At 39.5% G+C, this 12,572-nt stretch overlaps 2 non-coding genes across 2 annotated transcripts; both read left to right on the plus strand.

Moving 5' to 3' along the window:
• Positions 1 to 2,003: 2,003 nt before the first annotated feature.
• TRNAQ-UUG (transfer RNA glutamine (anticodon UUG)) lies at positions 2,004 to 2,075 on the plus strand. The gene has a single exon. It is a non-coding gene; the product is annotated as a tRNA-Gln (tRNA).
• Positions 2,076 to 3,373: 1,298 nt separating this feature from the next.
• On the plus strand, positions 3,374 to 3,454 carry TRNAQ-UUG (transfer RNA glutamine (anticodon UUG)). Its single transcript has one exon. It is a non-coding gene; the product is annotated as a tRNA-Gln (tRNA).
• Positions 3,455 to 12,572: the final 9,118 nt, after the last annotated feature.

A 12,572-nucleotide genomic window follows, 5' to 3' on the forward strand; every position in this document is an offset into this window, starting at 1 on the left:
GGCCGTTGAAGTGCGATTGTCAAGCGTCAGATCCCAAGTCAGTCAGGTGCGCCGCCTCAGGATACGAACTCCTTCAGTGTCAGGTACGGTACGGTTGTTCAGTTCGACGTCCTTGAGGCGAAGTGTTGGAGTGGTGTGCGAGGTGAAGTCTTGAGTTCGGATGGAGGTGTGGCCCGAACTGCCATGGGACGGGCCAGTTCAGGTTGTTTCGTAAGGCTCGGGGCCTAAGGGAGAGCTAGGGCTCCTTGCGGGGAGTCCGGGCTCTTTGTAGGGAGCTCGGGCTCCTTGTAGGGAGTTTGGGCTCCTTGTAGAGAGTTCGGGCTCCTTGTAGAGGGCTCGGGCTCCTTGTAGGGAGTTCGGGCTCCTTGTAGAGAGTTCAGGCTCCTTGTAGGAAGTTCGGACCGCTGGTTCTTCCTTTCGGAGCTCACATCTTGGGCGTGCTGTTGTACCGAGTTGTTGCCTTTACCACGTGTTAAGTGGTTACAAGGTCAGGCTAAATCTCCCTTAATCACTTATTGGAATGGAATCTGATACAAATACCAAAGTTTCCCATTTCCATTAAGACAATTATTTAATCATATCAATACATAGACAAATACTCAATCATATCTGGTTGATGCAAATCCTCTAGGAGCCCACCACTCCTGTAGACCTGTTGAATTTCCGTTTCTTTTCTCCCCCTATTACTGATTGCAAAGACTAATGAATAGATTGGATCAATAGAATAGCATGAGTCACATTCATGGATGAATACCCTTGATCTGAACTTTAATGCATGTTTTAGCCTTAAACACTGAGACCACTTTAATGCATGTTAGTCAAGGGATTTGAAATTTTCTTAATAAATTAATATACTTCGATTTTTTTGGGTAGAATTTAATAAATTAATAAGTTCTGCTGACTTTTACTTAGTTGTTGTATTTTCACAAGTTGCAACTTGGGATCTGCTTCAGCTAAAGCCCACTCTAGCCTGTTTACCATATTTCACTATCAAATCTTGTAAATTTTCTATGAAATTCATGAATAGTTTGGCCAGTTCCAAACCGTAAGAACTGGAGTACCAAGAGCCATACCAACTACCTGTAAGAACTGGAGACCAACATTCTTAATGACTTGTCAGGATGAGGCTGACCCAAATAGGTAGGTTTAACAATCCAGGCTTAGTTGGTCTATTTTTAATTGTTAGTTTGGGTTTGCTATAGAGAAACTTAGTTGGTCTATAGTAGGCAAAGATACAGCTCTGGTTGCACTCAAGCCCTCTTGCTTGTTTGCTTGTCAACTAGTCATTGGAAAAATAGTGCATAAATGCATTTCCTTTTAGTGTGGTGCAGATAGATATACATTTTTATGTGCGTGTAAACTTGTTCATCCAAAAGGTATCCATTCATTGAAAGATAAAGATCCACTGAGATCAGTTCTGACTTTTGCTTAGTTGATGATGCCGGTGAGTAAACTATTAGACGGCATCTGAGAAGAAGACGATGCTCAGTTGCCTTTCTCGATAAAAGTTTTTCAGTTTTCTTTTTTAGTGGAGCCGTACCTATTTAGTGAGACCCCGTGTCCCAAAAATTGAGAACACATTTTTCATCGCGTCTCACCATTTCGCCCAAAAAAATGTAGGGAAATAGAAATCTTTAAAAAATATTCCTATTTTTCCATTTCAATTGCACAAACCAAAAATACTGTAAAAGTAATAAAACTATGATACTAAAGCTACTAATCTATAATGTGTACACCTCAAAATCATATTTTAGAGTCAGATTTGGCCATTGTTTCTTGTTTGGCTTCTTTTGCATCAAGAGAGACAAGTTGTCCACAAGCCACTCGTGCATACAAATATTATAAATGCTATTTTTGTTGGTCTCCATTTTTTTCTTTACATGTCGTATCTTTGTAGATTTCATTCTTTACATCTGGACTAAATTAGTTGAATTAACTTTTCAGGTAAAATGGTTATTGGTTCAAATCTTACTTTTGTCATTCCGAACACCCAATTAAAAAATGGTTCTATGGTGTAGTGGTTAGCACTCTGGACTTTGAATCCAGCGACCTGGGTTCAACTCCCGGTAGGACCTTAAAAATTTATTTTTTTGATAGTCAAAAGAAGAAATATGACAAATAACCTGGTCTACAAACAAATTTGCACTGATACAAAACTTTGGTAATGCCAATGATTTTGATGTAAATTCTGATTTATTTTTGCTTCAAATTTTATCATTGCAGTATAAATGAAAGAAAATAAGACCTGAAAGAGAATAAAGTAAAACTTAAAATAAAATTAAATCAAAATCTACATTCTTTTCATTTGTTCTCCCATGCATTTATATTAGTACAAGTAAGATTGCACTACAACCAAACACAACCTTTGGTCTAATTTTTAACCAAATAAATCAATGGCTCACCCATAATGTAAATAGACAGGATTGAGCTGGGATTCTTGGGAGTCCGAATTCAGTGGACCCTTGGGCTCACAGGGCAACTCCAGATCTCGTACCCACAATACACCATTCCCGTGAATTGGGAACATCTCTCCCTGCATAATGCTATGTAGAGAATGAAATATTCTCCATGTATGACTACGATAAACATGGGTTAGCAGAATTCTCGTGGGCAGGAGATTCGGGCTCTCATGGGGTGCATGAACCCTCCGATATAGGAGGTATGCACATCCCCCCTTCGAGTCACCTGTATTCTATTAGGTAAAGTAACGTTAAATGCAATTCGTCTGTCTTGTCAGACCGGTTCAACTGGGCGGGAAAAAAACAAAACCAATCGAATCTCCTCTATTCCCCTTCGTTTGAACTCCCTCTCTCCCCCATTTTCACCCAATAACACAAGGACACCGGTGGCATCCTCATTGATTCACCGACCTCCAGAAGTGAAACATCCTCCGGTTGACCTGGAACCCTGTGTTTAATCTCAAATGTTATCTTCTTCCTCTCTACAGGTAATCGATGGCATTCTCACTGTTTCACCGACCTCCGACGGCTTGCATTCAATGGGTGACAAGAAAATAACCTCCGATAAGCTTCCTCTCCTTCTCCAATTGACCTGTAACCATGTTATTTTCTTCTTCTCTACAAGTCACCAACGGCGTCCACACTGTTTCCGTGACCTGGAACCATGGTTTTTTGTTTATTTTGTTTTGCATCAATGGAGAGAATTGATTGTCAATAACAAGCCACTTGTGCATACAAATATATTATAGATGCTACATTTATCCGTCTCCATTTTCTGCTTCATATGTCGTATCTTTCTAGGTCTCATTCCTTACATCTGGATCAAGTTGTTGGAATTAATTTCTCGGATAAAATGCTTATTGGTTCAAATCTCACCTTCACCATGGGCATTTTGAACTTCCCAATTAAACAATGGTTCTATGGTGTGGTGTAGTGGTTAGCACTCTGGACTTTGAATCCAGCGACCTGGGTGGGTTCGACTCCCGGTAGGACCTTAAAATTCATTCTTTTGAATGTCAAAAGAAAAAACACGACGAATTACCTGATCTGGGTGTTACTTGAACCCATAACTTTTTATCTTGATGAAAGTATTCAAGTTTCAGTTAATTTGTGTTTTCATTCAAAACTTCGATTTTAAAATTTTCGATTTATCGGGTCCCATTTTTGATTACCAAAAAACTATATATATTGCTCACCCCAAGTTAGATAATATGAATAGACTGTTGTGGAGAAACTATTAAAGAATATAATCATTGAGCAGTGGAATGCATCAATGTCCAGGTTAAAGTTCAATTCTAAAATTGTTTCCAACAATGAATGAAATGAATCAATAAAATGAAGAAACCCATTTCTGATTTTCATACAGAATGAGAAATGGGAACTCCCAAAACAAGTCCTTCTCCCAGCAAGTCTCCATGCCCGTATGAAGTCGACCTTAACACTAACCTCCTCCATTGGATCCTAAACAACTAGCTCGATCAAGAGGTTTGACCCAATACACAAGAATTAATTGAGAACTCTTAGCACCGGATCAATGACCTTGCTGCACTGTTGTCTGGTATCCAAGGAATCTGACCACCAAGACGAGCAAACACATTGCACAAGCTATCAGAACAAGTAGTAGAACCGATACCCTAACTGCCCAACCACTCAATACGACTACAACAACAATCAAGCAGAATGCATGGCTGCCCAACAATAACCATAACCTTTGGTTCTCAAGTAATCGAGTCCATCATTCAAAAGTCCAACACGATCAGTAATAGACTCCGCAGACACAAAAGGTCCCGAGCTAGTCGACGACCTCATCGAACCCCCAAAGGCTCCAAGTTGTGACTATTACACCCCTATAAATGTCTATCGAAGACAAATCCTATTCGGATTCCAAGACAAACCCTTCCACAAATGGCCTCACAAGCTCAAATCCAACTGAGGAGGTCAAGATGGGTATTGAAGATTCCACCAATACCATGGACACGACATCAAGGACTGTAGAGAACTCAAAAACGAAATTCATCAGTACCTCATCTAATGAGGATACCATAGTCATCACGTCTCCCATAAATGACACAAAAAAGATAGGACTATGGGATGAGCACCCAAGCCTAAAAACAAGCCAACGACAAGCGTCAAGGTTGGCATCTCGAAAGCATGAAGAAACCTCTGCTTGAATAATGCTAAAATCACCCCAAACACTGAGTAGTGCTAGAATATTGTTCGTGCCTTCAAATTTAAGACTTAATAGAATTCGGTTTTCGTTTTCCTCTTTAGCCATGACGACTGGGTCCTGAGCCCCCAAGGACCTAACCAAGCTAGACTCGACAGAGAACAACGACAAGCACTAAAGCTACCAAATCAAACTCTATAGATTAATTGATCATATGCTGACAAGCCAAGGACTAGCTACTAATATAAACCAACATACGCCCCACAAAATAAAAAGTTTAGTAGAGGAATTGAATGACTGAGGGAACTCAACGGAGCAATGGAGCAATCACCCTTAAGACCCGTTCGCTTTTCAGCAAGTTATTTGCCCGGGTAAATGCAGTTATTTGGGTAAGTTTTTCCTGGAAAACACTTATCGGGTAAGTGCATTTACCCATGTTCTTTTATTTCTCATGTAAATAAGGCAATGACCATTTTAGTCATAAAAATCCATTATTAAAAATGGCATTTTTGTCCCACTCAAGTGTTGGCAACTTTCCCCCTAGGTGGGAAAGTTATTTACCCACCTAAGAGAAGTGATACCCAGGAAAATAAACTTTCCTTGGTCCCCACATAAATCTGAAAAAAAAAAACATGGGATTCTTGGTCAATGGGAACCAAAATCCCATTGACCAACTTTCCCCCCTCTCAAAATCTGAAAAAAGAATGCCCCCTTAGTCTTACCGACCAAGTTGTCGTGAAAACCAAGCCACCACTAAGTAGGGCTCACCTAAAAACCTAATCGAGTTAAGTTCAGAAGAGAATGACAGCCAAGCATGGACTTTTCAAATGCACTAGTCACACTAATAGGCCAAGACTTGGTCACTGGTATAAGCACAACATACCTAGAAAGGCTAGTTCAACTGATGAATTGAGCAACTTGAATAGAAAGGACCTCGCACAGGTCAACTCAACAGACCAATATAGTCGTACCAAAGAGTTGGGTCATCTCGTCCATCAACTTGAATTGACTCATAAAGGGCCCAAATGGGCCACTTCAACAAGTCTGCTCAATCAGGTCAACTTGGCCTTCGACCATGCATAGTTGTAACGACCTCGAACAAACCACAACAATTATCATATAATCGTAACAATAAAGAAACTAAGAAAACAACTATACATGTGGGATTTGTCATCATAAGAGCTCGATTCAAGACAAAAACTTCTATTACTTTATAAATAATGACCTTAGACTCATGAGGCCTACAGAGTATAAATAGGGGGAAAAGAAAACAACAAAATTTTAGTACGTAGAATGTAGGCCCACTACAAGCACAAGAAAAAATGAGGAATCACGTTGAATTAGGGGCACGTCACCAGTCCTCAGTGTTGTTCCATCCTCAACAGCGAGAAACTTCACAAGGGTGGCCACTATGTTTGGAAAACTTGAGACCGAGGTCCAGGTAACACTCAATACCTTCAACCTACACATCAACAATCTGTTCACGAAGGTCATCACCCCATACTTGTTCAAGGCATCATAATGGTCCTTTGACTCCTTATATGTAGTTGTAGCACGAAGACGTTCCTTAGCCAATTGGGCTTCGAGCTCGACAACCTTTTGCTTGGCCTCCCAAGCTTTCTCCTCTACCACCCAAGCCCTCTTTGCAGCCACCTTCACTTCATACTTTCAGCTTTTCAATCTTGGTTATATAGACCTCCTCCTCCTTTAGAATCTTGCAGAACTACATCAACATATGGGCATGGTAGTCACCAACAACGTTCATAGTGAAGATACCCTACAAGAGAAGATCACTTAGGACAAAAAGGAAAAACAAACCAAACAATGTGAGTGAAAAGAAAATGTTGAAATAACCTAGTTTTATTTTAAGTTTAGTGTCGCAAGGGCACCTTTGTAAATTTATCCTTTATTTTTTATGTATGGTCGCCCTAGTATATATACCAAAATAAACTAGCGCTGCCAGTCGACTTTTGCCTCTTTCAATTTTGCCTCTCTTCTCTCTTTTCTCCCTTCTCCCTTCTCTTTCTTCTCTTCTCTCTGTTTTGGAATCACACCATCTCAGCACCAAGAAAACCTGGTGTTAGAGCGGCAGATCCAATCTTAGGACCAGAGCAGAGCTTCTTTCCTTTTCTATCTATTGGTGGTCGAACCAAAGAACAATACCTCTGGTGGACGTGTGAGGAAGCTCACTGCAAGACTATTCCTTTTTCTTGGTCATGAGCCAAGAAACTATCAGAAAGGAAAAAATCAAATGTTGTGAGTTTTTTTTTTAGTTTTTTCTTCCTCAATTTGTAGATCGAACTAATCATTTTTTGTACTCAGATGTATGGGTTATGTGGGTCTAATGACCTGTGGCTGGTGTTAGAGTATTTTCTCTCATCGTATGTGTGAGAGTATTTGCCCAGAAAGGTGTTATTACTTCAAGGTTACAGATCTGTAACTGCTGTGATAGCAGATTATTTTCTTTTTCTACTCATATAGAAGCTAAGTTACTGTGTGAAAGTTGTTTTGTAGATCTTTTTTTTTATACTTTTTACACATCTGAAGTGGTGTGTGATCAGTAATGGTGTGTGATCAGTCTAAAAGGGTTCAATAGGGCTGAAATCTTAGAACAGTAATGGTGTGGGACTAGCTGTGATTTCCTTGAGTGAGAACAAGTTTTTTTTTGTGTGTGTTTGTGTCCAGAAGTGTAGCTGAACTGGAAACTTGATCAGATTGCTGCAACCTGTTTTTGACTGTACAGTGGGTCTAAATTGAATTAAAAAACTTGTTCTCTAGCTGGTTTGTGACTAATCAGATTTAGCTTCTATGTCTTTAGAAGATTCTGGTATGTCTGGTGTTACCTCTAGTCAGAGTGGGATGAGCGGAGGTTTTGACATGAGTTTTCCCATGGCTGTGATTCCCTTTGATGGCCTTAATTACCTAGAATGGTTAAAGGGAATCAAACTTTACATAACTATAAGGGGAAAAGCAGGATATATCAATGGAAAAATTAGGGAACCCCAGTCTAGTGGTATGGAACATGATAGGTGGGACCAGGAAAACAACATTGTGATGTCATGGCTGTTATTGTCTATGCTACCACAAGTGAGAAAGACCTTCATGTGAGCAGAAACAGCTGAGATATGGGAGCAGGCACATTCTACATACTCCGAACAATGGCATTATGCTAAAATATATCAGTTGCAGGCTACCTCCTCAACTTGTTACTATTTAGACTTGACTTCTATTTTGAAAGAACTCGATCACTATCAAAATATAGACTGGAAGTGTGATGCAGATGCCAAAGCATACAAGTCTCTGGTTTCACAGCAAAGAGTGTTTGCCTTTCTCCTAGGGTTGAATCCTATATATGAATCTATCAGGGTTCAAATATTAGGGGGTAAAGACCTCTCATCCGTACAAGAAGTATATGCTCTAGTGTAGTCAGAAGAGAGTAGACAGAATGTGATGAATAATCTTGAGGGAGAGCATGTGGCTTTAGCAGTTAAAGGGAGTGTTGCTACGGGTAGTGGAAATTCCTTCAAGAAGAGTGACTTCCAAACGAAAGGCAATGACAAAGATAAGTTATGGTGTACACACTGTTAGAAATCTAGGCATACTTGGGAGCCGTGTTAGGAGCTTTACGGAAAGACAAAGTGGGCTCAGAAAATGAGTTAAAAGCCAGATCATAATAAGAAGCAAAGACAACAAGGTCAGAGAGAGTTTAATGCAGCAAATTTAGCTTTTCAAGAGCATCAATCATCTACCACCACTGTGAGTTCTTCTTGGACTGATCCGAGGGAAGATATCATTAATTCTTTCCGCAACCATTTAGAGTTGTATGGGAGGGCAATCCGCCAGATGGATTCTGCTTCTCCACCCTCGACTTCCTTTGCATCTACATCAGGTAACGATAATTCTGCCATAGTTTTCCATGTGTCCTCACATCCCTCATACTCCCCTTGGATAATAGACTCTTGAGCCTCGAACCATATGACGGGTAAGTCTAATTGTTTTCAATCTTATCATATATTCTCTAGTCAGGACAAGGTGAGACTTTCTGATGGTTCTTTCTCCACCATAGCTAGTCAAGGAACCATCTCCCTTCCTCTTGGACTCACCCTCTCTGATGTTCTACATGTTCCTAAACTACCCAAAAATTTGTTCTCTGTTAGTAGTATAACAAATTTTCTGAACTGTTCAGTAACATTTTTTCCTTCCTCTTGTATGATACAGGATTTTGCCTCGGGGAAGACGATTGGTAGAGGTCATATGGTAGATGGTCTTTACATGCTGGAGAATAAAGATTGTCTTGCGGCTATTGAGTCTAAGAGTCTAACTAATAAGAGTCAAGTCCTTTTTATGGCACAGTCGTTTGGGTCATTTATCTTTTGAGTCATTGAAAGTTTTGTTATTGTATTTATTTAAATCAGTCAGTGTCAGATTTCACATGTCGAACTTGTCAGTTAAGCAAACATTGTAGAAATCACTCTACTTCAAGAAATAATAAATTTGATTTTCCTTTCCATATTGTGTATTCTGATGTATGGGGCCTTGTTACTTTGGCAACCGAGTCTGGCTATAGATATTTCATTACACTTATTGATGATTACTCCTGATATACATGGGTGTACCCTATGCAGTCCAGGGATGAAGTATCAAAAATCATTAAAGATTTCTAATGCTTGATATTCACTCAGTTTCAAATGGAAATCCAAATTTTCCAATCAAACAACGCCAAAGAATATTTCTATAGTGATCTCACGGAGTTCTTTGCCTTGTGCGGATCCATACACCGTAGATCTTGCACTAGAACCCCCCAGCAAAATGTTGTTGCTGAAAGGAAGAATCATCCTCTCCTTGAAGTTGCTCATAGGTTACTTATACACATGAATGTTCCTAAACGTTTCTAGTTGGATGTTGTGTTGTATGCTGCCTATCTCATCAACCGTATGCCATCTCACTTGTTAAGGTACAAGGCCCCCCATCAGTTTCTTTTTCCCAAGGCTCCACTCTTCTCTACTCCTATTCGTGTGTTTGGTTGTCATTGTTTTGTCCAGGACCTTTCTCTTACTCGCGGAAAACATGATCCTCGTACCATTTCTTGTGTTTTCTTGGGTTATCCCTCTTCCCAAAAGGGCTATCGATGCTTTGACCCCATTTCCAAGAAGTACTATGTCTCTATGGATATGTCTTTCTTTTAAAGTGATCCTTTTTTCCCAGTTTCTCCTCAAGGGGAGAGTAAGGTGGAGGAAAAATCAGTTCAGGTTTAGGTTCTTCCTCCTTTGCCTGACCCTCCTCCATTCTGTGTTTTTCGTCGTCGCAAGAGCCAACTAAATTCGAGAGTTGTAGAGCAACTTGAAACCGTACCGCCAACATCATCAGATTCACCGGGGACAGGTCATATCCAACCAGGTTAAGGTTCTTCCTCCTACTGATGTTCCTGGCCCTCTTGCCATAGAAATTCCATATGATGATGACCTTGACATTCCTATTGCAAAAAGGAAGGGAGTTAGGTCTTGTACCACCAAGTATCCTATTACCCATTTTGTTACCTATGAGAACATCTCACCCTCCTTTCGTGCTTTCATTTCTTCCATTTACAGTGTCCCTATCCCAAAATATGTGGTAGAAACTCTCTTAGTACCTGAATGGACAGATGCAATGAAAGAAGAGATAAATGCCCTACATAAAAATGGTACGTGGGAATTAGTAAATCTTCCTAAGGCTAAGGAACCGATAGGGTGCAAGTGGGTGTTCACAATGAAACACAAAGCTGATGGCACGATAGAAAGGTACAAGGCTAGGTTGGTGGCAAAAGGGTTTACCCAGGTATATGGTATAGATTATGCAGAGACCTTTGCCCCAATAGCCAAGATGAATTCCATTAGAGTTCTTTTCTCCCTTCCGGCAAATCTTGATTGGAATCTTCATTAGTTAGACATTAAAAATGCCCTTCTGAATTGAGACCTTGAGGAAGAGGTATACATGGTTCAACCTCTTGGCTTTAGTGCCCTAGGCAAAGAATAGAAAGTGTGCAGACTAAAGAAGTCACCAAAAGCCTAGTTCAGCAAGTTTCATCTAGCTATACAGCAAATTGGCTACAAACAATATCAGACTAGCCATACTCTATTTGTGAAAAAGAGGGGAAGTAAAGATTGCAGCCTTTATAGTGTATGCTGACGACATAATGATCACAAGGGACTAGAAGAATGAAATTCAGAGACTAAAAGATTTCTTAGCCACTAAATTTAAGGTGAAGGATCTAGGTCCCCTTCGATATTTCCTTGGAATTGAAGTGGCCCACTCTCAAAAGGGTATCTTCAATTTTGTCTCTCTTCTCTCTTTTCTCTCTTCTCCCTTCTCCTCCTTTTCTCTTTGTTCTGGAATCACACCATCTCAGCACCAAGAAAACAAGAAACATACTAACTTCAATTTCCTTTATGTAGGCTTAACATTGAAGAACCTCAGTAGAATAAGATATGGCCTCCTCCAAATCCATAAGAAGGTAGATCCCTCAGGCCACTTGACTATTCCTCATAGAGTCAATGTCAATGTCAATGACAAGGACAGGCCACTCTAACATAAACAACCTCCTTTCCAGCACCCGAGGAGCCACCTCAAAGGCCTCCATCCTGACTTAGTCATCATTTGGAATCTCAATGTGTTCCTAAGTGACCACCACCTACTTCGTTTCATCTCAATATGCTTCATCTTCCTTGAACAAACCACAATGATAACCATATATGCATCAAGTAAGAACAAACATTAGTACGAGTACAAGTTCGGTCAGTTCAAAGTACATTCCTACCTAAGGTTGCCTAACTCAACCCAGCCTGGCCTTAAACAAAAACTCCTTGATATTAACCTCAACACTAATCAAACTATTGAATACCCTATTTCTGTTATAGGAGAAAAAGAAATGAAAAAGGTGGAAGAACGAGAACAAAGAACAAGAAAGTGGCCTTTTAGGGTCATTTAATTAGACCTTGAAATAATTTATTTAATTAACATAACATAGCCCATTTTCAAGCTTTAGTGTCGAAAGTGGCCTTTCTCAAACTTTAGTAGTGTCACATAACATTTTCTAACCGATTCATCAGTGTAATTTCAAACATCATCTATTTTTGCCTAAAAATGGCCTCGTCATCAAAATTTAGGGTTGAAAATGGCCTTTTTTATTCTTAGGGTCAAATTTGTTTTTTTTTTGAAAAGTTCAAAGGTTGTTAGAGGCAAAAATCCTTTCATATATACAAGGACCAATCCCAAGATGATGGAATATTTCAAGAAGGCGATGATGGAAGAATATCAAGAAGTATTTTCTTGGAATGCAAGTGAAACAAAGTGAAGATAAAATTTTTATTTCTCAAGAGAAGTATGCAAATGATTTGCTAAAGGTTCAGGCTGGTGATTGGATCTAGAACCCACATCTAATTTGCAATTATTTCATGTTATATATAAACAGTAAACAAGTAAAATTACTTGAACAAGCATCAAAATTTTTAATTATTTGATTAAAACAAGTAGAAAATAAAATACCAATTATCCTTTAAATAAATTCACATGCCTTCTAATAATGTACAGGTCAGGGAGGGTTGGATTTAGATTAACATTGTACCCTACCCATACCGTATGACTTGTAAAATCCCAAAACCTATACCCACACCAAAATCTATTTTTCAAGCAAAAGAACCCACCCCATTGACAGGAATATGATGCTAAAACTGTCTGTCTCCTTCAGTAAAATTATGATGCTAAAACTATTAGTGAATTTACAGGAATATGGTTTGATTGATAGCAGGGCAGGTAGAACATCGCCAGGAGCCAATACGACTCATCATAATATTTAATCAGAATCGAGAAATCAGGCAGTGTTTTTACTTTTATATTTGGTTTGTTTTGCATCAATGGAGTGTCACGAGCCTGCACTTGGGATCTTGTGGTAGGACGTGGGAGCTGGGGAA

Source organism: Nelumbo nucifera, chromosome 8 (assembly GCF_055504915.1).
Source record: "Nelumbo nucifera cultivar China Antique chromosome 8, China Antique-T2T, whole genome shotgun sequence".
In the NCBI taxonomy this organism is placed as follows: Eukaryota; Viridiplantae; Streptophyta; class Magnoliopsida; order Proteales; family Nelumbonaceae; genus Nelumbo; species Nelumbo nucifera.